We start from the raw sequence: 27,367 nt of genomic DNA, 5'->3' as shown, positions 1-27,367 counted from the left end.
AAGCTCTGAACGCAGAAGTGGGACTTCCGTGGCGAGTGATGGCGGAGTCTGGAACGAAAACGGGTCGGTAGCCGGGACAGGATAGCACAATCGTGGTCGGGGTCGGGAACGAGTCGTAAGCCAGGAGAGGAGAGTAGACGTGGTCAGCAGCAAAAACGGGTCGAAGCCGGGGGACAGACGGGAGCAAAAAAAGGTAGGAGTCAGGGTCAAAAAAGGCTTGCCTAGTGTACACTGAGGTTCGCAGACGGACTGACAAAAGGGGACAGACCGGCGTGGCATCCGTCATAAAATTAATTATATTTATTCCACCAATGTTGACCGCAGTAAAGAATACATTTGTACAGAAAAATAAAATCACCATTTCACCAAATGATGACAGTAGCTCTTTAGCCCACCTTATTTTCGACGCATTTTAAAAAAGGAAAGTTGACTGTGAGGGCCATCGCTTCCTGGACAAGTTGAAATTGGAGTACTTTATTATTTTTTCACCGAAATATGAAACAACTGCGTCTTCCTAGTTTGGCAAGAGTCTGTGGCTGCTTTCAAAAACAATAGTAGAAGGAGCATTGCCAGATAAAACATGCTGACTACAAAAAGCTAACTGGAAACCGACGCTGTGAAAGGGTGAAGCGACTGGAAGCTGGGGTCAAATAAAAATGTTACAAAGGCGAGCTACTAGGTCGTGACGCCGATCGCCAAGCACTGCAAACCTTTCACTTTATTTAAGACTGTTCAAAGAATGCCAGGCTGAATAGTCGGCCCTCACACATTTTCAGTTTACTGAAAAGTTTTATAGTTATTTAAACTTGAATAGTTTACTGCTAAAGGCCAGACTTCTGAGCAACCTGTCAAGACCCAAAATAGGATCCGGACCCAAACGCGTCACATTCTCTCACAAGCCTTTTATTTTACGGGAAATGGGGAGTCATGCACATTAGGCAGCAGTCTGAAATGATAAGAAGCCAAAGGCCGACGAGCTCGATACCAATTGCCCGAGTTGATATAGGACAGATGGGGTCGATACCGGACGGGACGGGACGGACAGGTTAGATAAAGAAACAGGATATCGAAAATAAACAGGACAAACTAGACGGGAACAAAAACTGGAGAAAATAATGAACAGGACAAAAATAAACGAAAACAAAACTAGAAACCAAAATTAAACAGGACAAAATCAACAGGACCAATACCGGACAGGAAATACCAACAGGAACAGGACCGAGTCGAAACCCACGTCTCAGGGGGCAGAAGTTTGTTGACGGACTGACACAAGGTTATTGAGCTTAAGTAGAAGGAAAGCCAATCCGTCAACGAGCGGGGCCAATTGGGCGCCATGGCAACCGTGACACAACCAAGGTGGAGAATATCCTCAAAATGTTTCTATGAGAGAGCACGGCAGCGCAGTGGTTAGCTCAGTGTGGGAGTTTGCATGTTCCTCCCGTGCTTGCGTAGGTTTCTTCCTGGCATTCCGGTTTCCTCCCACATTCCAAAAACATGCATGTCCGGTTAATTGGCCCATACGAATTGTCTTTAGGTGTGAATGGGCGAGTGAGTTGTCTGTCTCCCTGTGCCCTGCGACTGTCTGGCAACCAGTTCAGGGTGTCCCCTACCCACTGCCCAAAGATAGCTGGGATGGGCTCCAGCACCCCCGCGACCCTACTGGGGATAAGCGGTACAGATAATGAATGAATGAATGATTGTTTCTATGATTTGAAGGTTGCGGAAGAAAAAGAGGGAACCCTTTTGTTGACATTACACAATCTGAAAACAGCATATTATTCCTGAGTCCATTGAATGGCTTGGAAGTTCAGATTCTTATAACAGAGAGACATGGAGGTAAATGAGAGCAGATGTTATATAAACATCTTATTACTGATTACTATTAATATCAAACCCATTTAGTGTATGAATGCGCTGCTTCCTGCAAAGAGAATGTGGCACGAGATTACAATGTCACCTCTGTAATTTGAGATAATCCTTTAAAGCAGGGGTGTCAAACTCAATTTAGCTTGGGGGCCACAGGATAGAACAAACATTCTCTCGGGGGCCGGACTAGTAGATTAGAGAGAAAGAAAGAGAGAAAGAAATAAGACAAAGCGAAGGAGAGAAAAAGAGGGTGGGACAAAGAAAGAGAGAAAGGGAGAGAGAGAGAAAAAGAGAAAAAAGAGAGAGAGAGAACGTGAAACGTGAGAAACAAGAGATAAAGACAAATAATGAGAGAGGGGGAAAGAAAGAGAGAGAAAGAAAAATATCCAAAGAGAAATAGAAAGAGAGGAGAGAAAAAAGAAGGAGAGAAAGAGAGAATGGGAGAAGGAGAGAATGGGAAAGCAAGAGAGAGAGAAAGAGAAACAAGAGAGAGAGAAGGAAAAATGGAAGAGAGAGCAAAATAAGGTAAAAAGACAAAGAGAGAGAGAAAGAGACAAAGAGAAACAAAGAAAGAGACAAAGAGAGACACAGAAAGTGAAAGAGAGAGACAGCAAGAGAGAGAAAAAGGGAGGGAAAAAAAAGAGAGAGAGAGAGAGAGAGCAAGAGAGCGAAAGAGAGAGAAATACAAGTCCACCGTCTTTGTGAGAGGCACCTGGCTTTGGCAACATCAAGTGGACATATTTCAACCTACAGCTCGTTTTTCTCTTGCGCTTCACTGAGCGTTGTCTCGCGGGCCGGATTCAATCCCTTAGCGGGCCTGATCTGGCCCCCGGGCCGCCTGTTTGACACCCCTGCTTTAAAGATATTCCACTCAAAATAGAAGTCACCCAGGGTTTTGTCACTCATTTAATTACATATTGCTTGTTTTTAGATGCTAGTCCGTTCTCGAGGCAAATTTGACAGGTTTTGAGAAAAGAGCTCCAGAGCCAGCAAAACAGCTTCCAGTCGCTTTACAAGCTGTCAAAACCAGAACAGAGACAGGACCCACTTGCGTACGTTTCTCTCAGTTTTATTGGGAAGAAGGGAAAGGATTGCACACACGATCTGGTTAAGCTGGTCGCATGGAGCAGGTGGCTCTGAACGCGGAATTAATACTTCCGTGGCGAGCGATGGCGGTGTCGGGAGTGGAAAAAAACAGGTCAGTAGCCAGGACAGGAGAGCAAAAAACGTGGTCGAGATCAGGGATAGGGTCGAAGCCGGGAAACAGACGGGTGCCAAAACAGGAGTCAAGTCAAGTCAAATTTCTTTATATAGCCCTTAATCACAAAAATGTCTCAAGGGACTGCACAGGATTACAATGACACAATGACCTGATCTTAAACCAACATGAGGGCAAGGAACAACTCAAAACCCCAGCGTGAGGATGACCAGGGTGAATTACATTTAGCATTGCAGTACACAAACATAGTAAACACTAGGTAACATGTTGAAAATTTGTCCGGAAAGTGCATGACAGCAGCGACGCCCCCAGCCTGTAAACTATTCCAGAAAGTCTATGACGGCCTCGACACAGCTTCCCATCTCTGCCAGCTGGTCCATGCAGGCGTTCACATGCTTCAGGTCAAACGCTGGTCCGCTGACTCATCTCAAATCGTCCTTCTCCTTCGTATCACCACCGGGCAGGCAGGCGGAAAAAGACAGGACAATACAGAATATGAGGTGGGCATCAATCATAAGCTTTGGAATAGAAGTGCGTCTTAAGCCTTCTATTCCACATTTCTTGTGTAAATACCATGTAAATTATAACTATAGCCTTATCCCCCTTGTTTTATAATCTTATCTTCTCTGTTCCTTTATCTTCTTGGCTCATACCTCACTGTTAATGTGTAAAACTGGAGTGTCATGCCCAATTTCGTTGTCACAATATGTTAACCCATTTTGTAACAATGACAATAAAGGTATATTCTATTCTATTCTAAAAACTTCCATTGAGGTTGTAGATCTTATCTCCGGAGGCAGGGCATTCCATAGCACCGGGGCCCGGATGGAGAACGCTCTCGAGCCTGCAGACTTCTTGGCTCTCGGAGTCACAAGTAGACCGGCATTTTCCGAGCGCAAGCTCCGTGCAGGAACATAGGGGGAAATCAAATCAGAGAGATAAGAGGGTGCAAGTCCATACAAACATTTATATGTTAAGATGTGACTTTAAGATTCTCTTAATAAGTGGACTGGGAGCCAGTGCAAGTTGGCCAATTTCATTAAGGAGTGAGTCAGGGTCAAAAAGCTTGACTAGCGTAAACTGAGGTTCGCAGACGGACTGACAACAGGTGACAGAAAGACGGGGGTTTAAAAAGTGACAGGGAGCCAATCAGAGTCCGAGGCAGTTGGCGCCAAAGGAGCGGGCACAGGTGCCTCGCATCAGTAATCATGACACCTAGCAACACTTTAGCTCCATGAGAGAACCACACTCCATTTTTGAGAACATGCCACTGCGTACTAGGTATCATAGTAATATTTGACCACTAGATTGCACTGTTGTCTAATTTTAAACAAGTAGTGCAACAGCAAGCAGCAAGACGCCAGACAAACAAGGCGCTGGCCATAGTTACGGGTTCCACTATAGAAAGGAAGTACAAATTTCTTGACCCATTAATATTATTTTTGAATCAAAATTAAAATACAATATTGCATGTCAGGTTAATTGGCCGGTCTAAATTGTCCCTAGGTGTGAATAAGCGAGCGAATTGTTTGTCTCTGAGTGCCCTGGGACTGGCTGGCAACCAATTCAGGGTGTCCCCTAACCACCGCTTGAAGACAGCGTGGATGGGCTCCAGCAACCCCGCGACCCTACTGAGAATAAGCGGTGCAAATAACGGATGGATTACACACCGTCCCGGTAAAAATTGACTTTCCGTCACTTTTAAAATGCGTTTCATCCACTGGTCTTGTTTTGAAAATATATATTTTTTATCAATATCTATTCAGTTGAGCATATTTCAAAAAGTTTCTTGCTTGCAAAAACCCTATCCATTTTTTCGTAAATCGCATTTTTTTCGATAGCTTTAAACGCAACATCATCCACCCAAAAGCCTGCAGATTTGAATGGATTTTCTCTCCTCCGCTTGTGATTGGTTGAAACGGCTACAGTGGGCGGGGCTGACTTCTGAATCCTGGCACCAGGTTTCTCTTTTTTTTTCCTCCGATCAGAGAAAGGTGGAGAGATATTTTAACCCTGACTGGCTACCACTCACGCGCTAGGAGAATACAAGACACACCTGCACCGTGAGTGATTATATTCCTTCCATTTATCATCAGCTAGGCCGTCATTTTTCGTCCTCGCGTGCTGAAAATAACCTTGTTTTGTTGCATCGCTCTGCACCATCATCGGATAGGAGTGATGAAATGCGGCTTGTATAGATGGCAACACAGTACGCAGGGATGGAGCTTTACCACAATGGATGCGGCCTATTTATAGCTCAACGCATCTCTGTGTCATTGTAGCACAGTTAAAGGCTTCTTTCCCAATGATAGCGTGGTGGGCGTGTAGTGGGGGTGCTGCCTGTCTCCTGCAGAGATCCCAGAATTCGTTCCTCTTTGTTACAGTGATGCCGCAATTGCGATGCCTCACGCAGGCCGTGGGGGTTGTCATTTTTTTCATCTTCGTGCACATCAGCTAGGGTAATATCATGCAAAATGGCATATAAACGAGGTGTATATGTTGACTTTTGAAGCAAAACTGGGGAGACCCAACGAAGGATTTTTCCAATAATATTATAGGGTAAAAATACTTGTTTAAATATGTAATGGAGAAAAAAATCTTACTGTTTATGTATGAAGTGAAGGTTGAGGGACAGAATGAGAGCTTGTTATTATACAACGATGCTCTTCAAAACACACAAAGGCATGGACCCATATCCCGTGTCCTCTCGGTGAGGATTAGTAGGCCTTCATATTATTTTGTTTGTGGCTAGAGCTGTATCCCTTTTCTGGCCTGGCTTTTTTTTTAAAAATTGCACTTTGAATCAATGTCCAATTCATCGATTGATAGATAAATAGATAGATAGATACTTTATTCATCCCTGTAGGGAAATTCCATACCTGTCAACCTCCACAGCTCCATGCCCTTACAAAATGTTGTATTTTCCCTTACAAAATACCAAATAATCTTACACTGTATATATTTTTCAAACGTGTTTATTTATGTAGTTTAACATGTTATATTGTACATGTGTTTCGTTGATTAACATTTTGTGGTGAGATCCTGAGTTTATCAACATGAATAAGGTTTAATATAAAAAAAGTTCAAAAATGAAGTCGCTTGGACGTTCACAATCGAAGGAAAAAATTATAATGAAGTAGAATAATACATTTTCTTATTCAAATTATTCATTCTTTTTCTGCAATAATTATTGTTGGTAATATACTGATTAAAGCAGGGGTGTCAAACGGGCGGCCCGCGGGCCAGATCAGGCCCGCTAAGGGATTAGATCCGGCCCGCGAGTCAACGCTCAGAGAAGTGCAAGAGAAAAACGAGCTGCAGGTTGAAATACATCCACTTGATGTTGCCAAAGCCAGGTGCCTCTCACAAACGCTGTACTTGTATTTCTCTCTCTCTCTCTCTCTCTCTCTCTCTCTCTCTCTCTCTCTCTCTCTCTCTCTCTCTCTCTCTCTCTCTCTCTCTCTCTCTCTCTCTCTCTCTCTCTCTCTCTCTCTGTCTTCTTTCCACTCTTTATCTCTCTCTCTTTCACTCTCTCTGTCTCTCTTTTTCTCTTTCTTTGTTCCTCTTTGTCTCTGTATTTTGACCTTATTTCACTCTCTCTTCCCTTTCTCTCTCTCTCTATTGCTTTCCCCTTTTCTCTTTCTCTCATTCTCTTTTCTTTCCTTGTCTCTTTCTCTCTTTCTATTTCTCTCTGAATTTCATTCTCTCTCTTTCCCTCTCTCTCACTATTTCTCTTTTTATCTATTTTTTTTCTCATGATCTCTCTCTCTCTTTCTTTTCTCCCTCCCTCTCTCTTTCTCCCTTTCTCCTTCTTTGTCCTACCCTTTCTACTTTTCTCTCCCTCTCTTTTTCTTATTTCCTTTTCTTTTTTTTTTCGTTCTCTCTAATCTACTAGTTCGGCCCCCGAGAGAATGTTTGTTCTCTCGTGTGGCCCCCGGGTTAAAATGAGTTTGACACCCCTGGATTAAAGGGATAACCGCAAACCTGTCTTTTTCATTTTCTCCTTTTATACTTCCTTTTTTTAACTTCTTTATACAACAATAATGATTCGTAATATAATACATCGAAGCAAGTGAGCCGTTTGAGAGCCGGCTCTCTTTAATGAATTGAGCCGAAAAAGCCGGTTCTCTAAAAAGAGTGGGACTTCCTTTCACTACATAACTACCACATGAAATCCGAGGCGGCAGATGCATGCGCACAGTAGCATCAAACTGCTCGCTTCCTTTGCAACGAAAAAAAAAAAAAACGATAACGAGATAGAGGCTACCGCGGCAAACTCGTTTCACTTGATTGATTTGCTGTTTCGTCATAGTCGTTGTGTACCGGATGGTACCCATAATTGACAAATTTGCGTTTTTCGGTACAGATTTTCTTGTACGTGGTACTCGTCTTAAAATGCATAATAAAGGTACTTTGTACAGCAAAAACGTACAGGTTGACAGGTGGTGAAATTCACACTTCCAGCAGTATCCTTGTGTTGAAAATTAAAATAATAAAATAAAAGATATAGAATACAAAAATACCCAATATAACGTGTTGATATAGACTCTATATCAACAGTGTGTATTTTACGTAGCCCTATTTAAATACTCTATAATATACGTAAAATACACACTGTAATAAAAATAAGGTAATCTGGAAATGTGGGGGTGGGGTTTAATGTGGGCTTTTACTCCCCCGGGTGGAGTTAAAGAGCCTCATGGCATGAGGAAGAAATGACAAGACCGTGACAGCAGTCTGTCGCTGAAGCTGCTCTTCTGTTTGGAGATGATGCTTGTTTAGGCTGGTGCAGACATTACTGTAAAGTACTTTTTGTTCTAATAACTTGAATGTAAGCAAGAGCATCTTTTTGTCGATGGATGTTGGATGTTTTTCAAAATTAATGAAAAATGCAGTTTTTTATATACCGTTTTCAAATACATTATGCTTTAACACGAATTATTACAAATTTGGTTGCGCACACGTTCATTCAATCCATCCATTATCTGCACCGCTTATCCTCAGTAGGGACGCGGGGGTGCTGGAGCCCATCCCAGCTATCTTCGGGCAGTGGGCAGGGGACACCCTGAACTGGTTGCCAGACAGTCGCAGGGCACAGAGACAGACCACTCACTAGCTCATTCACACCTAGGAACAATTTGGACCGTACAATTAACCTGACGTGCATGTTTTTGGAATGCGGGAGGAAACTCACGCAAGCATGGGGAGAACATGCAAACTCAGCACAGGAAGGTTTGATCTCATGACCTCAGAATTGTGCCACACACGCGCTAACCACTGCGTTCATTGACTTCTATTATTAGGAGCCGTGTTCAGAAATTCAAATCAGATTTAGACTCATGTTAAATGAGTCAGCCCACACTGCCAGCATTTGTAGTAGCAGAGTTACAATAGTTCTTCACAAAAATCACAATACAGACGCTCCCTACTTACGACCTTTCAACTTACGAAAAACGGGTGATACGAATATTTTTTGGGATATCAAAAAATATCAAATGAAATTAAATGAAATTTTCGGACATTGTAAAACAGATTTTGTATTGTGTGCACCTTTATCTAAGTAGAGGACATTACTGTAATGCTTCTTTCCACCACTACCAGCATGTGGCGCTGTGAGATGTCACCCAGCATCCACACCAAAGAAGAAATCCGCTTCTACTTCCTAGTTCGTGTGTAAACATACTACTGGATACTGTATCTCCAGTGCGCTAAGAACTTTGACCTTTTTATAGTTTAATATCTCGTGCATCAATTCAATATGTTTGGTGTAAAGTGTAAAGAAATGGCGAACCGTTTCTTTTGAAATTAAAGTGGAAACAGAAAGCTTGATGCAGTTGAGAAAATGGTTGGATCGCTTTTTCTCTGCCACTTTTGACAACGGAGGAGTAAGTCGCCTAACTCTTGAAGCTCAACTTCCAAAAGTAGGTTAAACTTGACTTTATTTACTTTTATAGAGGATATTTTTTTATTAAATGTTCATTTTTCAGTACAGAACAATACAGGTTCCTTATACAAGCCTTAAACATACTTATACCAACCTTTCAGGACTGGAACGGATACAGGACCCACTTGCGTGACGTTTGCCACAAATTTTATTGAAAGAGAGAGGAAGGGCTGCGCCCACGATCCGGTGTTTGCTGGGCGCGGGAAGCAAGTTGCTTTTGTACTCGGATTGTGATCCGAACACGGAAGTGGATCTTCCATAGCGAGCGATGGCGGTGTCACGGGCGGAAAACTGGTCGGTAGCCGGGACTCGGAGAGCAAGACGTGGTAGGGGTCGGAAACGAGTCGTAAGCCAGAACGGGAGAGTAGACGTAGTCGGGAACAAAAAGGAGTCGTAAGCCGGGACGGGACTGCAGACGTGGTCAGGATCCAAACAGGTCGTAGCCGGAGACAAACGGGAGCAAAAACAGGACAGGCAGGAGTCAGGGTCGGAAAAGTTTTGCCTAGTATACACGTATATTCATGCAGTAGATTCGCAGACAGATTGACAACACGGGATTGACAGGACAGGGTTCAAATAGTGACAGGGAGCCGATCAGAACCCGCAGGGATTGGCGCCAAATGAGCTGGCACAGCTGAGTCACATCAGTAATCATGACATGCTGTGCCTTTAAAACAGCTTCCAATTGCTTCACCTTTTCACAGCATTCGTTTCCAGTTAGCTTGTCGTCGTGAGCATGTTTCGTCCGGCAGTGCCTCTTGATATTGTATTCTTTGAAAACAGCCACAGTCTCTCGGCAAATATGGCAGACACAGTTGGATTTTGGTGAACAACTACTCCAATTTCCATTGTCCTTGAAGTGGCAGCACTCACAGTCAACTTTCCTTTTTTTATTTACTCCAGCCCTGTCAGAAATGAGGTGGGCTATAATTCTCAAAGAGCCAAGGGTAAGGTGGCCAAATGTTTCTTATACTGCGGTCTACATTACTGGCGGGCCAAATATTAATAATTTTATGACAAATTTGACAAAGGGTTGTAACTGGCTCCTGTGCCAGACTTTGGACAAGGCTTTTTTACAGCCATTATTGAGTGAACAGTGAGAAATACAAGACATATTTCAAAATGGGTTTGAGGAATGTTGATCAATATGTCATGATTGCTGATTCGGGGCACCTGCGACTGACCCGTTGGCGCCAACAGCCCTGGTCGCTGATTGGCTCCCAGACTCTTTTTAAATCCCCGTCCTCCAAGAGGAAGCTGTCAGACTGTCTGCATACCTATGCTTTCAGTACTATCCGACCTTCTCCTGCCCTGTCTCTTCCTGCCTGATACCTGTTGCCGACATGTTTCTTGACCCGTTTCTGCCTCGCCCCTCTGTCCCGGATATCGACCTGTTTTGCCCTGTTTCCTGCCTGATACCTGTTGCCTCCTCTTTTCTGGACTCGTTACTGCCCTTGCTCCTCCGTCCCGGCCATCGACCTGTTTTCCCGCTACTTACGACTACCCTCGCTCGACACGGAAGTGCCACTTCCGCGTTCCTGCCATCAGCCACCCGTGACCGACGATCATCGGATCGTGGAAGCAAGCGCTGCTCTCTTTCTCAATAATATATGTCGAAGTGTCCTTGGGCAAGACACTGAATCCCTAATGCCCCCAATAACCAGGTAGGCGCCTTGCATGGCTGACTCCCTATTGGTGTATGAGTGTGTGTGTGAATGGGTAAGTGTGAAGCACATTGTAAAACGCTTTGGGAGGTCTTCATTGACTTGAAAAGCGCTATATAAAAACGAACGCTATCGGGTCCTGTCTCAGTTTCTGGCTTGTGACACAATAAGCCATTAAAAAACATCTAAGGTTGGTGCAATCGTTTTGTTTTGCTTTTAGGCTGAAAGACGACAGTCTACAAAACAAATATATGTCTTGACATGATGATATATCGTTTGCGCTGCAGGGATTGGTGAGATTATACTCAATCCCTCTCAGATTACCCCTGCAAGCGGGCAGGCAGTCAGTCTCGGGGTCATAGAGTACAGCTGGCACAGCCCACTATCAACGCTTGTCATCCATATAGTCCCGGTCATGTTTGTGGCCAGCGAATAAAAAGAAGAGTAGCTCTATCGTTTATCCAGGACAAAGGAACCTTTGTGTGTTTTAAATGGTTGCTTTAACAGGAAATGTGTCCCTTTATCCAGTCCGGTAGTGTATCAGGCAGGGACAGGTAGTAACACGGGGATGCGATCAAACTGATGTACTATTCTCCTTAGACAATAGCAGCAGTCAATAGTAGCAGGGTGAATAAGTCAAGTCATGTTTATTTGTATAGCCCAGGGGTCGGCAAACGTTTTGACTCGAGGGCCACAATGAGTTCTGAAATTTGACAGAGGGGCCGAGCCAAGAACAGATGGATTGAGTGTTATATAAATTACATACAGGATTTGACCTATTATTCCTCCGCAGGGCGGCTGGGTTCTCCCTTAGAGATAAGGTAAGAAGCTCTGTCATCCGGAGGGACTCTGTGTAGAGCCACTGCCAGTTGAAGTGGCTCGGGCACCTGATAAGGATGCCTCCTGGATGCCTCCCTCGGGAGGTGTTCCGGGCATGTCCCACCGGCAGGAGGCTCCGGGGGCGACCCAGGACACGTTGGAGAGACTATGTCTCTCGGCTGGCTTGGGAATGCCTCGGGGTCCCGTCGGACTGACAGGACCCAGGAGTTTAAATACTGACTGGGAGCCAACCTGTCAACAAGCTGCAGCTGGCGCCACAGGGGCGGGGCCAATTGGGCGCCATGGCAACCGTGTCACACGGGCAGGGCCAATTGGGTGCCATGGCAACCGTGACACGGTCAGCTTTTACACAATCCAGGCTTATTTGAGACTATTCAAAGTAGAGTAGACACTAAAACAACAGATCCTCAGACTTGTAAGACTCCTTAAAGGTATTTATTATGAAATCTGTACATTTTAGGCTTCATTTTGCATTTCTGAACGTGTTTACAGTCTTATCTTACCACCCTTAGAACATTTGTTTTCAGGAAGCTAATCAGGGTCGGGCCTGGTTAGTACTTGGATTTGAGACCACTTGGGATTATCAAGTGCTGTAAATTGGTCGTTTGTTGTACGCTTTGCTGTGACAGCACTGACTGTACCCCCCTCATAGAAATACATTGATTTGAGTTGAATAATGGCGGCTGATTGTTGAACTTTGCTTCATCTGTTTGTCTCAAAGATGGAAGGTTTAAAAAAAACTCCCGGTTGACATTTTGTTAATGCATTCTCTCATTGACCGCATTTGATGACGTGAGGATGACATAGCAAACCATTTTTAGAATCCACAAACAATTCACAAAGGCCGACATGTTCTAAAATAATGATTCGGTCATTAGCCAAATTGAATAAGACTGATGTAGCGTTTTATTCCCACACATTGACCTTTGTTTATTTGTGTTTATTTCAATGTCTGACAATATTGTTGTGGCCTGGCCCTTTAATAACATTGATCACAATAACAGTGATAACAGTGGTTGCCGACTACTGCTTTAAATGACAGTCCGTTGACAGGTGGAACATGGTTCCTACGGGTGCTTGAAATTGTTGTGTTTTCAAGGTCAGGAAAATACTTGAGTTTTAAGTGAAGAGCTCGAAAATGCTTGAAATTGTTGCCATTGCCATGTTTCTTGCCAGTCTGCCTCTATAGACCACTCAATTAATGAAGGATTTTTTTGGAGAAAAGTGTGTGAAAATGACGCCAACATGCCTGCTCTGGTGGCTTGTCATGATGGCATTGTTATGTGAAGCTTCGCTGCTCCTTACCGGTTGCACCAAAGAGGACAGCTCTTTTTAGAAAACCAGCTTTTTTGGCTTGGCTTTGTCAGGAGAGCTCTTTCTGCTTCTCCGATTTTATTTTTAGTTTTTAAGGCTATATTGTGAATAATGATAAAACTTGATGCACCAAATTGTTAAGTACACATACATATTCATTTTTATGAACTACGTGATAAAATAATCCTCAATGTTTAGTATACGCTTTAACAGATCTACAAAAAAATAAATTGTAAAATACAAAACAATTTTAGTGTCATGATTACTGATGCGAGTTACCTGTGCCCGCTCCTTTGGCACCAACTGACTCGGACTCTGATTGGCTCCCTGTCACTATTCAAACCCCCGTCTTTCTGTCACCTGTTGTCAGTCCGTCTGTGAACCTCAGTTTGCGCTAGGCAAGCTTTTCGACCCTGACTCTCTCCTGTTCTGGCTGCCGTCTGTTTCCCGGTTTTGACCCCTTTTTCTGATCTCGACCACGATTTTTGCTCTCCTTTCCCGGCTACTGACCTAGTTTTTTCCGCTCTCGACACCGCTATCGCTCGCCACGGAAATACCACTTCCGTGTCCGAGCAACCTGGTCCCCGCGACCAGCGATCTCCGGATCGTGTGTACAATCCTTTCCCTTCTTTTTAATAAAACTAAGAGAAACGCACGCAAGTGGGTCCTGTCACCGTTCTGGTCCTGACATTTAGCTTTTTACACACTGAACAAATTTAAAGTCAAACAACAACACAAATCCCTGGAAATGCGAAAGATAATATATAAATTAAAATATTAAGATCAACAGTTGAATTAAATATGAATGCACTCTTCTTCAGAGCAATCAATAATATTAAAATAAGTCCATATTTGTCTCATTTTTTTGTTTTTATCCATACAGGACTTTATTTCTTTTTGTCTTCCGTAGAACTCAATTATTACCAAACACCTATAGAACCCTTTCCGGGTTTGTAAACAAGCGTGATGTAAGCAAGCGTTGAAGCAGAATGGCAGAATTCATGTCAGTTTACAGCAGCCCATTCACACTAAAAGATGGTAAATCAAGTCAAGTCATGTGTTTTGCGACGCTGTCATGGTTACTGATGTGAGGCACCTGCGGCTGCCCCGTTGGCTACAACAGCCACGGACCCTGATTGGCTGTTGGACTCTTTTTAAACTCCTGGCTTTCTGAAAGAACCCGTCGGATCGTCTGCGAACCTATGCTCCCAGCTAGGCAAGCATTTGTGACTCTCCGACTCTATCCTGCCCTGTTTTCTGTCTGATATCTGTTACCGACCTTTTTTCTGAACCCGTTTATGTCTTTGCTCCTCCGCCCCGGCCATTGATCTCGCTGTTAACGACTACGTTCGCTTGACACGGAAGTGCCACTTCCACGTTCCTGCTTTTCATCGGATTGTGGAGTCCTGTTCTCCTTCTTTATAAAAACTGACTAAAACGAATGCAATTGGGTCCTGTCTCCGTTCATGGTCTGTGACAGACGCCCTTAATCACAAAGAATATCAAAGGGCTACACAGACCACAGATTTTTGCAAACCACAGACTATTATGACACCATCCCCTGATCTAAAACCTACATGAGAGCAAGGAATAACTCAAAAAGCTTAGTCAAGTCATTTTTATTGGTATAGCCCTTAATCACAAAGAGTCTCAAAGACCTGCACAGACCACAGACTATTGCAAACCACAGACTATTATCACACCATCCCCTGATCTAAAACCTACATGAGGGAAAGGAAAAACTCAAAAACCTCAAGTCAAGTCATGTTTATTTGTGACGCCCTTAACCACAAGGAGTCTCAAAAGTCTGGACAGACCACAGACTATTATTACACATCCCCTGATCTAAAACCTACATGAGGGCAAGGAAAAACTCAAAAACCTCAACTTAAGGAAAATAAAGAAACCTTGAGAAGGGACCGCACATGAGGTCATCCCCCTTCCAGGATGACCAGACTGCAATGGATGTTTCAATAATAAATAATACACATAAATCATAGATAAAAACAGTTAAAAATAGCACAAAGTATATGTTAGCAGCAAGATAGCGACTTTATTTTAGTAATCAAGGTCAACAATAATGGATTTCTTCCTTGGAAGGTACTGGAAAAAGAAAAATTGTGTGCGTGTTTGCGTGTCGGTCAGAGTTTTTGCCTGTCAAGGACACATTGACAGAAGCTGAGTCACCAAAGGCCTGGACAGACACGCACTATTTTGATGAACGCATCCATGCGCCAAATTTAAGAAGGGGAAAAGTTTTCGTGTCATCTTTGTACTTGTATCTCCGTTTGTTGTTTATAATGTCGGACAGAATGAGAAGATCATTTCTTTCTCATGCCGTGAGGCTCTTTAACTCCACCCGGGGGAGTAAAAGCCCACATGAAACCCCACCACCACATTTGCATATTACCCCATTTTTATTACAGTGTGTTTTTCCGTAGCACTCTTTAAATACTCTATAGCAAAACGTTATATTGTTTTTTTTTCTTTATTTTGTTATTTTATTTTTCAACACAAAGATACTGCTGGAAGTGTGAATTTCCCTAAGGGGATGAATAAAGTATCTATCTATCTATCTATCTATCTATCTATCTATCTATCTATCTATCTATCTATCTATCTATCTATCTATCTATCTATCTATCTATCTATCTATCTATCTATCTATCTATCTATCTATCTATCTATCTATCTATCTATCTATCTATCTATCTATCTATCTATCTATCTATCTATCTATCTTTCTCTCTAACTCTCTTTCTCTATTTATCCCTCTTTCTGTCTAACTGTCTTTTTGTACATGTGTTTCCTTACATGATATATATTGTTAATGAACAGTTTGTTATGAGACACTGAGTTGCTCGACATGAATGAGGTTTATTATAAAAAAGTTTAAAAATGAAGTCTTCTTGGACGTTCACTGTAGAGGAAAAAATACATGCAAATATAATCAAGTAGAAAAAAACATTTTCTTATTCAAATTATGAATTCATTTTCTGCATTAAATTATTGTTGGTAATATACTGATTAAAAGGGATCACCACAAACATGTCTTTTTTAATTTTCTCCTTTTATACTTCCCTTTTTTCTTAACTTCTTTATACAACATAACCATTCGTAATATAATGCATCAAAGCAAGTGAGCCGTTTGAGAGCCGGCTCTCTTTAATGAGTTGAGCCGAAAAAGCCGGTTCTCTAAAAAGAAACGAACTTTCACTACACAACTCGAACTGGTGATCGGCGTGCGGACGAAAACTCGAACCGCGAGACCAAAACAACAATGGCGGATCTGCCTGACGAAAAGTTTGGAGTGCGGTAAATCTTTGTTAAAAAACGATAATGACAATTTCGTGTCAAAAAAGTTGTGTCCCGGGGACACACGTTGATTTGACACGATGCGTCCCCAGCAAAACTAATGCGTCTAGGACGCAGGGACGCGGGCAAACGAAAACACTGGAACTAATGGGAGAGTGTGCAATTTCCGACCACTAAATGTCGGTGCGTGGTGTTGTGCGACCAAAAACGAGAGCTCTCTTGCATAGTAGTGTGAAAAGAACCTGTGCAATGATATACTGATAATATTGTGTTGATGATTTCAGTCTTAAGTCGCTCCAGAGTATAAGATGACCTCCATCCCCTGGCCAAACCATTACAGAAAATGGGTCTACTGCAGTGGTGACAAACTCATTTTATCTGGGGGCTACATGCTCGGAAAAAAATCTCACAAGGGCCGGACTATTAGGTTAAAAGAAAAAAGAAAAAGAAAGAGACAGGGAGAAATATAAATAGAAAGACTTAAAAGGAAAGAGAGAGATAAAAATAAAGGAAACAAGGGAAACAGAGTAAGGGTGAGCGAGAGGGAGGGTAAGCGACAGAAAAAATGGAGGAAGAGGTAACGAAATGGAGAAAACACAATAGAACGAGAAAGATAAAAAAAGACAGGAAAAAAGAAAGACAAAAAAAAAGGGAGAAAGAAAGTGAAATAAAGAGAGGGGTCAAAAGAAAGCGAGAAGAGTAAAAGGCAGAGAGAGAGAGAGAGAGAGAGAGAGAAAGAGAGAGAAAAGGTGACCACGAGAGAGAAAATTGAGTGAGAAAGAGAGAGTAAAAGTGAGCAAAAAGTAGAAAAGAGTGAGAAAGAGAAGAAATGAGCTTGAGAAAGAGAGAAAAGTAGAGTGAAAATGATAGAAAGAAAGAGATAAAGAGAACGAAAGAGCGAAATAGAGCAAGAAAGAGAAAAGAGACAGAGAAAGAGACATAGTGTAATAAAAAATGAGGGAAAGAGAGACTGGTGAGGAACAAATATAAAAAGAAAGAGAGAGAGAAAGAAAGAAAGACAGGGAGTTGGAGAGAGAGTGCAAGAAAGGGAGAAAGAGCAAGAAAGAGAGAGAATAGGGTAGGGAGAAAGAGTCAGAGCGAGTGATGGGGAGAAAGGGAAAAAAGAGAGCGAGAGTGAGAGAGATACTACTTTAGTTGCTTTGCGAGTGGTGCCTTGACATCAAGTGGACATATTTTATAAATTGCAGCTCATTTTTTTCCTGTGCTTCTCTCAGTGTTGTCTCGCGGGCCGGATTAAAACCCTTGGCGAGCCTGACCCGGCTTGCTGGCCGCCTTTTTGCCACCTATGGTTTAGTGAGATGCAGTCAAGTGAGGAAATCAGGCTGTGTCATGACCGGAACACACGGTGGACCCAAATGCGTAACGTTTCGCATATCACTTTATTAAGGGATCGGGGACATCAGGGAGAGAGGAAAAAAAACGGCGATCTGGTGCTCGCTGGGCAGGTGGAACAGGAAGCCCTCGCGTCCGGTGACAGGAGGTGAGGCGGACAGGCGGGGTCGGTGGGCAGAGCGGGTAGCCGGGACAGGAGAACAGAGCATGGATCGGAACAAGTCGGGTAGCCGGGACAGGAGAACAGAGCATGGATCGGAACAAGTCGGGTAGCCGGGACAGGAGAACAGAGCATGGATCGGAACAAGTCGGGTAGCCGAGACAGGAGAACAGAGCATGGATTGGAACAAGTCGGGTAGCCGGGACAGGAGAACAGAGCGTGGATCGGAACAAGTCGGGTAGCAGGGACACGAGAACGACGCGCGGTCTTGGATCGGAACAAGTCGGGTAACCAGGACAGGAGAACGGAGCCTGGATCGGAACAAGTCGGGTAGCAGGGACAGGAGAACGAATCGTGGTCGGAGATCGGAACAAGTCGGGTAGCCGGGACAGGAGAACGACGCGTGGTCTTGCATCGGAACAAGTCGGGTAGCAGGGACAGGAGAATGGAACGTTAATCGGAACAAGTCGGGTAGCCTAGACAGGAGAACGAAGCGTAGTCAGAAATCAAAACAAGTCGGGTAGCCGGGACGGGCGAACGAAGCGTGGTCAGGGATCGATACAGGAAACAGGGGACTGAATCACGCAGGATACAGGAACAAGTCTGGATGAAAACAGGAGCCAGAGTCAAAAGTGCTTAGCTTGCATGCGCTGAGGTTCGCTGACGGACTGACAATGAGCTAGAGAAGTGCTTAAATAGGGAGAGGGATCATTCGGGAACGAGTGGCAGCTGGGGCTGAAAGAGTGAGCGCAGGTGAGGGCAATTAGGGAGCAAGTGACAGAATGGTGCCAGGTTAAACCAATTGCACAGCCTTCGAAGCGTGCCTGTTATGAATCCAAGGTCTTGTTTGTTTTCTGAGAATCTACTGCAGCTACTGGCATGTAACACTAAAAAATACACTAAAAATATTCTTCTTAGTCACATTGCACTGCTATTATTTTGAACAGCAGTGTACGTCTATTAATGTCTGTTTTATTCTTTTCTAAATAAGAGTTTTTTGACCCCTACAATCTTAACTTTAAATACTTCTCCTCGAATGAAGGCCAGTGTTCTCGTTTGCCCGTGTCCCCGCATCCTAGACGCATCTTTTTTGCTGGGGACGCATAGTCTCAAATCAACGTGCGTCACCGGGACGCAACCTTTTTGCCACAAAATTATCATTATTACCCGATTACTTTTTTTCAACAAAGATTTACTGCACTTCAAACTTTTCTTCAGGCAGATCCGCCATTGTTGTTTTGATCTCGTGGTTCGAGTTTTCGTCTGCACGCCGATCTCGGCCAACGAGTTCGAGTTGTGTAGTGAAAGGAAGTCTGTCTCTTTTTAGAGAACCGGCTTTTTTGGCTCAACTCATTAAAAAGAGCCGGCTCTCCAACGGCTCACTTGCTTTGATGATTGATATCACGAATTATGTTGTATAAAGAAGTTAAGAAAAAACTGAAGTATAAAAGAAGAAAATAAAAAAAAGACAGTTTTGTGGTTATCCCTTTAATCGGTATATTACCAACAATAATTTGATGCAGAAAATGAATTAATAATTTGAAAAAAACATGGTGTAAGATTAATTTGTAAGGGAAAGTACAACATTTTGTAAGGGCATGGAGCCCTGGAGGTTGAAAGGTATGGAAATTATTTGAAAGATAGCGGAGGCAAGGAAAACACGTGTGTTCAAGCGAACGATTCGACGAAAGAAAATACAGGGATCAGAATTTTCCGCGGTTTTTGAACCCCAAAGGCATTCCGACTTTTTCACTTTTTCTCTTGCGTAGCAAACAAATTCAAAATCCGACTGTCTCACTCTTTCCTTTATTGCTCTGGCGCACCCTGGCGGCCGTTAGAAAAATTGGCCGCATTGTTGCTCAAGCTGCAGGGACTGAACTGCATTTGAACTTATCTTGCAGTATTTACAAAAAAATCAGTTATGTGGGCAAATTATTTTAATCTTCTAAAAATGTTACTTAAATGATAAATATAAGCCTGGTTTTGGACAAATAAATTGCCTAAAACCCAGGAGCTTGGGTGGGGGGCGGGGGGTGTGTGGGGGGGTGGATGTTGGGTGGCGCTCCGCCCTGCTTTATTCCTGGACCCTGGCTATTTCAGCTGAAAATGAAAATCTCCATTCTGATCCCTGAAAATAAACAAACGAAAACTCCTAGCATGAAAAGCACTTTTCTGCCAAAATGGATGGAAGTTATATTCCTGGTTACGCTATGAGGAAGATAATATCGGATTGGATCTTGAGAAAGCATTACAACTGTGGCGGGACAGCAAACCTCGAAGAATAAATGAACTGAAAAATCTGAAGTGATAACTTGCTTTGTATTATCAATTAACTGTGATGATTAAAACTGCATGATTATATAGACTGGGCAGCACGGCGGCGCGGTGGTTAGCGCTTGTGCGGCACAGTTCATGTCATGGGAACCTGTCGTGGGTTCAAATCCAGCTCCAGACTTCCTGTGCGGAGTTTGTATGTTCTCCCCGTGCTTGTGTGGGTTTCCTCCGGGCACTCCGGTTTCCTCCCACATTCCAAAAACATGCATTTCAGGTGAATTGGCCGGTCCAAATTGTCCCTAGGTGTGAATGAGCGAGCGAGTTGTCTGTCTCTGTGTGCCCTGCGATTGGCTGGCAACCAGTTCAGGGTGTCCCCTGCCCACTGCCCGGAGATGGCTGGGATGGGCTCCAGCCCCCCCTGCGACCCTAATGAGGATAAGCGGTACGGCTGATGAGATGAGATGAGATTATATAGACTAATATTTCAGCAATATTATTTTGTATAATGTACAATATTGTTGTGAACTGAAAAATCTTGAAGTGATAACTGTGATGATTAAAACTGAATGAATATATAGATTTGTATTATATATTTGTCGCCGATTTACAATGTCAACCTCGATAACACTCCATTTTGGGGAGCCATAGATCTCTGTTGGGACCCATAGATTTTTGAGCATGCGAGTCCCCGGGACCCATGACTTTTCACAGGTAAAATGAACACTGGAAGGCATTCAGTTATCCAGCATAAACCCAAATGAACCTGGTCCATCAGCAGCATTAGCGATGGGACTCTTTAATGCTTTTCCTGCGAATGTAATCCTATGAAAGCAGAACGGAATTCACTTCCTCCTCCGAGCCACCAACCTCTTCATTCATCGCCGTTACGTCACTGTACAATGACTCATCACTTTGCCCCGGGGTCGGCAACCCGCGGCTCAGGAGCTGCATGCGGCACTTAGAGCGCTGGTTCCCTGGCACTTTTTTGTTTACAAATTGAATAAAATATATATTTTATTTTGCAGCACGGCGGCGCAGTGGTTAGCGCTTGTGCGGCACAGTTCATGTCATGGGAACCTGTCGTGGGTTCAAATCCAGCTCCAGACTTCCTGTGTGGAGTTTGTATGTTCTCCCCGTGCTTGCGTGGGTTTCCTCCGGGCACTCCGGTTTCCTCCCACGTTCCAAAAACATGCATTTCAGGTGAATTGGCCGGTCCAAATTGTCCCTAGGTGTGAATGACTGAGAGAGTGAATTGTCTGTCCCTGTGTGCCCTGCGATTGGCTGGCAACCAGTTCAGGGTGTCCCCTGCCCACTGCCCGGAGATGGCTGGGATGGGCTCCAGCCCCCCCCCGCGACCCTAATGAGGATAAGCGGTACGGCTAATGAGATGAGATATATTTTATTTTGACATACTTTCAGTAGGAGGGAATACATGACACAAGCGAATATTTTCCAATGCTTGAAAAATGTGTAGAAGTTGTTTTTACTTGTCAACTCAGAGTGTTCCTCGGTTTTCATTTGACCTGTGAAAAGTGATGGGTCCCGGGGATTCTCATGCTCAAAAATCTATGGGTCCCAACAGAGATCTATGGCTCCCCAAAATTTAGTCTCCATGCTCCATGCCCTTACAAACTGTCGCATTTTCCCTTACAAAATATATATATTTTTTCAAACATGTTTATTTATGTAGTTTAACATGTTATATTGTACATGTGTTTCCTTATATCATATATATTGTTAATGAACATTTTGTTGTGAGACACTGAGTTGCTCGACATGAATGAGGTTTATTATAAAAACAAGTTCAAAAATGAAGTCGCTTGGACGTTCACTGTAGAAGGAAAAAATACATGCAAATATAATTAAGTAGATTAATACATTTTCTTATTCAAATTATTAATTCATTTTCTCCTTTTATACTTCCTTTTTTTCTTAACTTCTTTATACAACATCATCATTCGTAATATAATGCATCAAAGCAAGTGAGCCGTTTGAGAGCCGGCTCTTTAATGAGTTGAGCCGAAAAAGCCGGTTTTCTAAAAAGAGACGGACTTTCACTACACGACTCGAACTCGAGATCGGCGTCCAGACGAAAACTCGAACTGCGAGACCAAAACAACAATGGTGGATCTGCCTGACGAAAAGTTTGGAGTGCGTTTAATCTTTGTTAAAAAATGATAATGACAATTTTGTGTCAAAAAAGTCGCGTCTCGGGGACGCACGTTGATTTGACACGATGTGTGCCCAGTAAAAATAATGCGTCTAGGACGCAGGGATGCGGGCAAACGAGAACACTGGTTCCTATTGGGGCGGCAGTAGCTCAGGAGGTAGAGCGCTCGTCTTGGGATCAAGGGATCCCAGTCCGAATCCCGGCTCGTCCGTGTTACATGTCGAAGTGTCCTTGGGTAAGACACTGAACCCCTGATACCCCCAATAAGCAGGTTAGCGCCTTACATGGCTGCAAGGCCGCTATTGGGAAATGTGGAGCACATTGTAAAGCGCTTTGGGAAGTCATTGACTTGAAAAGCGCTATATAAATGCAAATCATTTCATTTCATTTCATTTCATAGGTTACTGTAAGTCGACAGACGCTCCCCTACTTACGACCATTCGACTTACGAAAAACAGTAAACACGAACGGGATGGACAAAAAACATATATTTAAACTCGCATTGTGAACACATACTTAACAGAGAAATATCCTGCTTTCAACCTCTTAAGGACACCTTGTATGACGCACTGCACCTTTAAGGTTGCTCAGTATAATTAATTATAAATGAGTTATAAGTTCACAGTAGGTTGAAAAATTCAATTCAGTAAAATAACGAGAATTGAAGGCGGCACGGTAGATGAGTGGTTAGCGCGTCCGCCGCACAGTTCTGAGGTCATGGAATCGAATCCTTTTGTGCAGAGTTTGCATATTCTCCTTGTGCTTGCTTGGGTTTCCTCGGGACACTCCGATTTCCTCCCACATTCCAAAAACATGCATGTCAAGTTAATCGGCCGATCCGAATTGTCTTTAGGTGTGAATGAACGAGTGAGTTGTCCGTCTGTGTGTGCCCTGCCTACTGCCCGAAGATAGCTGGGATGGGCTCTAGCACCCCCGCGACCCTACTGAGGATAAGCAGTGCAAATAATGGATGATGGATGAATGACAATTGAAAAATCATTTTGTACGTAATGTTACATTATGGCCGGACGGCGACACAGTGGTTAGTGCGTCCGTGACACAGTTCTGAGGTCATGGGATTGAATCCTCCTGTGGAGAGTTTGCATGTTCTCCCTGTGCTTGCTTGGTTTTTCTTCCAGGCACTCCGATTTCCTCCCACATTCCAAAAACATTCATGTCAGGTTAATTGGCTGATCGAAATTGTCCTTAGGTCTGAATGAGCAAGCGTCTGTCCCTGTGTGCCCTGTGACTGGCTGGCAACCAGTTCAGAGTGTCCCCTGCCCACTGCCCGAAGATAGCTATGATGAGCTCCAGCACCCCCGCAACCCTACTGAGGATAAGCAGTGCAGATAATGGATGGAGGGATGAATGAGAAGTGAAAAAAAACTCATTTTGTACATAATGTTACACTATTATCTGTAATATACTGATTAAAGGGACCCTCAAAAAAACGGTCTTAACTTTTTTCCTCCTTTTTTTCCTACATTTTCTCACTTTCGCTTCTTTTTTGCTCTTTTTTTCTTTTTTCCTCTTATTTTTCTTCTTCTTTTGTTTCCTTTTTTCTAGCTTTTTATTTATTTCCTTTCTCTTTTTTATTATTTTTCTTCCCTTCTTTTAACTCTTTTTTGCTTTTTTCTTGTGTTTCTTTTTTCAAAAGCTTTACAGTGGGACCTCGCTACTTTGCGGTTCCACGTTCGCGGGTTCAGAGCTTTGCGGGTCTAAAAAAAAAATATAATAATAATATATATATATATATATATATATATATATATATATATATATATATATATATATATATATATATATATATATATATATATATATATATATATATAATTATTTTTTTTTTTAAGCATTTTTGAAGGTGCTTCTTCACAGACTTTCACTTTTCGCAGGTGGTTTTGGTCCCCATTAACTGGGTCTAAAAAAAAAAAATAATAAAAAAAAAATAATAATAAAAATAATAATAGTAATGATAATTTTTTTCAAGCATTTTTGAAGGGGCGTTGCCACTTCGCGGATTTTCACTTTTCGCGGGAGGTTTTGGTCCCCATTAACCGTGATAACCGAGGGATTACTGTAATAGTTTTTTTTTTTTTTTTTTTTTTTTTTTTTTTTTTAATCTTTTTTTGCCAGCCGTTTTTAGAAAAATTGCCATCTACAGCGGTGACATTCTGGGGACAATCCTACCAAGGATCTGATCCACTTAAAACGTCAACGGGTCATATGAGAGCTCACTGGATACCGAAAATACCAGTATATGTTTGATAACATTTTAACCAACTAACCTTGAAATACTCAAATGCACTCGATTGGGAAAATCAATAGCGTCCACTGTATTCTGTAAAAAAGCGTGATATTTTTCTTTTTCAAGGCCTCTCTTTGAGCATAGTTTGCGTGAGAGCTCGCGGTGTTTAGTGGGATGAAATGATTACGTAGCAGGCGGGCTGGAGAGAGGGAGAGATGGCGGATGCTGGGAGCGAGGGATTGTGAATACCGACATCCTTTTTAATCTTTCTGAGTTTAACAGCTGTCTCACAGCTCCTCCTCTCACTCAATTCTCTCTTTTTTTCTTCTCTCCTAATGCATACATTGAAAAACGCTGAACTTTTTGCTTTGGTTGGGTAGGCTTACTTTAACTTGATTACTTTCAATGACTTTTGGATTACTCCAATACCAAATATGCTATTAAAAGACAAAAGAAACTAAATTGTCCCTAGGTGTGAATGAGCGAATGAGTTGTCTGTCCCTGTGTGCCCTGCGATTGGCTGGCAACCAGTTCAGGGTGTCCCCTGCCCACTGCCCGAAGATGGCTGGGATGGGCTCCAGCCCCCCCGCGACCCTAATAAGGATAAGCGGTACGGCTGATGAGATGAGATGAGATGAGAAACTAAATATGAATAAAATGACTCAATTTTGTGCAGGCTTGGGGAGTAACGGAATCCATGGAACGGCAAAAATGATGTTGGCAAGCTGTTTGGATTTATTTTCATTTTGTTTCTGTGGCATTTTATGTTAGGTTTGCCGGAGATCAAAGAGATCAAAGCCAGGAGAGAAAGCTTACCACGTGTTGGGAGTCATCATTTTATTCATATTTAGTTTCTTTTGTCTTGTATTAGCATATTTGGTATTGGAGTCATCCAAAAGTCATTGAAATTAATCAAGGGACTAGTTACATCATAATGCCATCTTCTACAAAAATCGTACATCGAGATAATGTTGACATAACTCATCATCAAGTATATAATACTGTATAACTAGAAGGCACATCTAAAAACCAAAACAAATGGACACTCATTTGAAAGTGAGACTTTCATAGCCTACCTCATGTGTGAAGTCACAGTCTAGGCTAGAGGCTAAAGCAGGGGTCGGGAACCTTTTTGACTCAAAGAGCCATAAAAGCAAAAAATATTAATTTTATTTTGGGAAAGAGCCACACCATATATTATGAGACAAATTTACTAAATTGCTAAACCCGCGCCCCAGACAAAAGCTTAGTCTTCAGCACATTTATTTTTGATGATTTGATAAAAATTATGAAAAGAGAATAATGCCACAGCCCCTGTCCCAAAATCAACAAACATACCACTTTAAACTTGTCTCTTTCTTGCAATTACTCAAGATCGGTTTTTTTTCATACATATTGGTTTCAAAACCAGATGCAAGCATTTATTTTGTAAAAACGTCACAACATTCTGAGAATAGGGAGCCTTATGTGCTTACCTTTGGCGAGAGATGGGAGGGAATGCTTGTACTTTTTGCATAGCTCCACCCATCCCTCCCACTCACCCAATCAAATGACTAAGTTCTCTTCCGGTGTTTTGGCGTATTTACAGTTCTGTGGATTCATCATAAAGTATCTGAACACTGAACACAGATTATATAGTGAACTTTTAAATAAAGGATTATTTAGCGTTGTACAACCAAAACGAGTTTTTTTCCCCCCCTTTTTTTGTGTGACACCTTGACTGTAAATTATAGTGAAAAACGTGCCCTATATATACTGCGAAGTGTTTCCGTTGCATTTGGCTTTGGTTTGGCTTTACGTGTACCTGAATAGGATAGACAATCCCGGTTCTGAACAAGATGGAGAAATTTTGCATGCAATCAAATTGGTCTCTGAGCCATAGGTACTACTACTCATAGAAAGAGACATATATGGCTCGCGAGCCATAGGTTCCCGACCCCTGGGCTAAAGAATGCTTGTGCTGGTCAGAAGACAGAGGAAAAGAAAGCGACCATAGCTGCTAGTTGTCGTCATGGTGTGTGTTTTTATGCCATAATTGGAGAACAAAATGTTAGTTAATATAAAAACAGTAAATTGAAGTTTTACAGGATCTCAGCAGACACTTCTGATCAAGGAAAAAAAAGGGAATTGTCAAGTCAAGTCAAGTCAATTTTTATTTGTATAGCCCTTAATCACAAAGAGTCTCAAAGGGCTGCAGAGATCAAATACTATTTGAAACTACAGACTATTATGACACCATCCCCTCATCTAAAACCTACATGAGGGCAATTAATACACATATTCTCAACATAAAATATAGGTTATTTACCTCCTGACCCACTTCTGGCGTCCTTTCCATCAATTCATATATTCTTTGTGGTTTGCTGTCCCGCCACAGTTGGAATGCCTTCTCAAGGTCCAATCCATTATCATCCTCCTCATAGCGTAACCAGGAATATAATTGAGTCCATTTTGGCAGAAAAGTCCTTGCTAGGAGTATTCTTTTGTTTGTTTTCTTTCGTCGTATCGTTGGCTTCGACACACGTGTTTTCCTTGCCTTCGTGATCTCCCGAAGAATTTCTCTTCTCCGCCTTTTTTACGTGCCGGAATTATTGCCGTTGTTATCACTTTCTGCATTAGGTTTCGACTTATTACTGACACTGAAGAAATTGCCAATTTTGTGTTGATTTTCACATAATACTAACTTTTCGGAGGCATACTTAGCCTGCACCTTTCCTCGATGACAACCACCACAACAATGACGTCACCTCGAAACAACGAGATCTCGTTTGCGGAGATTGGCGTGCAGACGAAAACTCGAACCGTGAGACCAAAACAACAATGGCGGATCTGCCTAACGAAAAGTTTGGAGTGCGGTAAATCTTTGTTTAAAAAAAATGTAATTGGGTAAAAATGACAATTTGGTGTCTAAAAAGTTGCGTCCCGGGGACGCACGTTGACTTGACCCAATGTGTCCCCAGCAAAAATGATGCGTCTAGGACGCAGGGATGCGGGCAAACG

At 42.6% G+C, this 27,367-nt stretch overlaps 1 protein-coding gene across 1 annotated transcript in view; it reads left to right on the top strand.

Annotated features, from left to right (window-relative positions):
* The first annotated feature begins 5,054 nt into the window (after positions 1 to 5,054).
* Positions 5,055 to 27,367, top strand: part of LOC148376686 (uncharacterized) — a 61,180-nt gene continuing 38,867 nt past the window's right edge. The window contains exon 1 of the mRNA XM_088349896.1: positions 5,055 to 5,148. The gene's annotated coding sequence lies outside the window, so the exon portion shown is untranslated. The remainder of the gene's footprint in view (positions 5,149 to 27,367) is intronic.

Source organism: Urocampus carinirostris, chromosome 1 (assembly GCF_059441175.1).
Source record: "Urocampus carinirostris isolate Australia breed hairy pipefish chromosome 1, RoL_Ucar_1.0, whole genome shotgun sequence".
In the NCBI taxonomy this organism is placed as follows: domain Eukaryota; kingdom Metazoa; phylum Chordata; class Actinopteri; order Syngnathiformes; family Syngnathidae; genus Urocampus; species Urocampus carinirostris.
The sequence above is the reverse complement of the archived record's forward strand: the minus strand, read 5'-3'. Positions and strand labels throughout refer to the sequence as shown.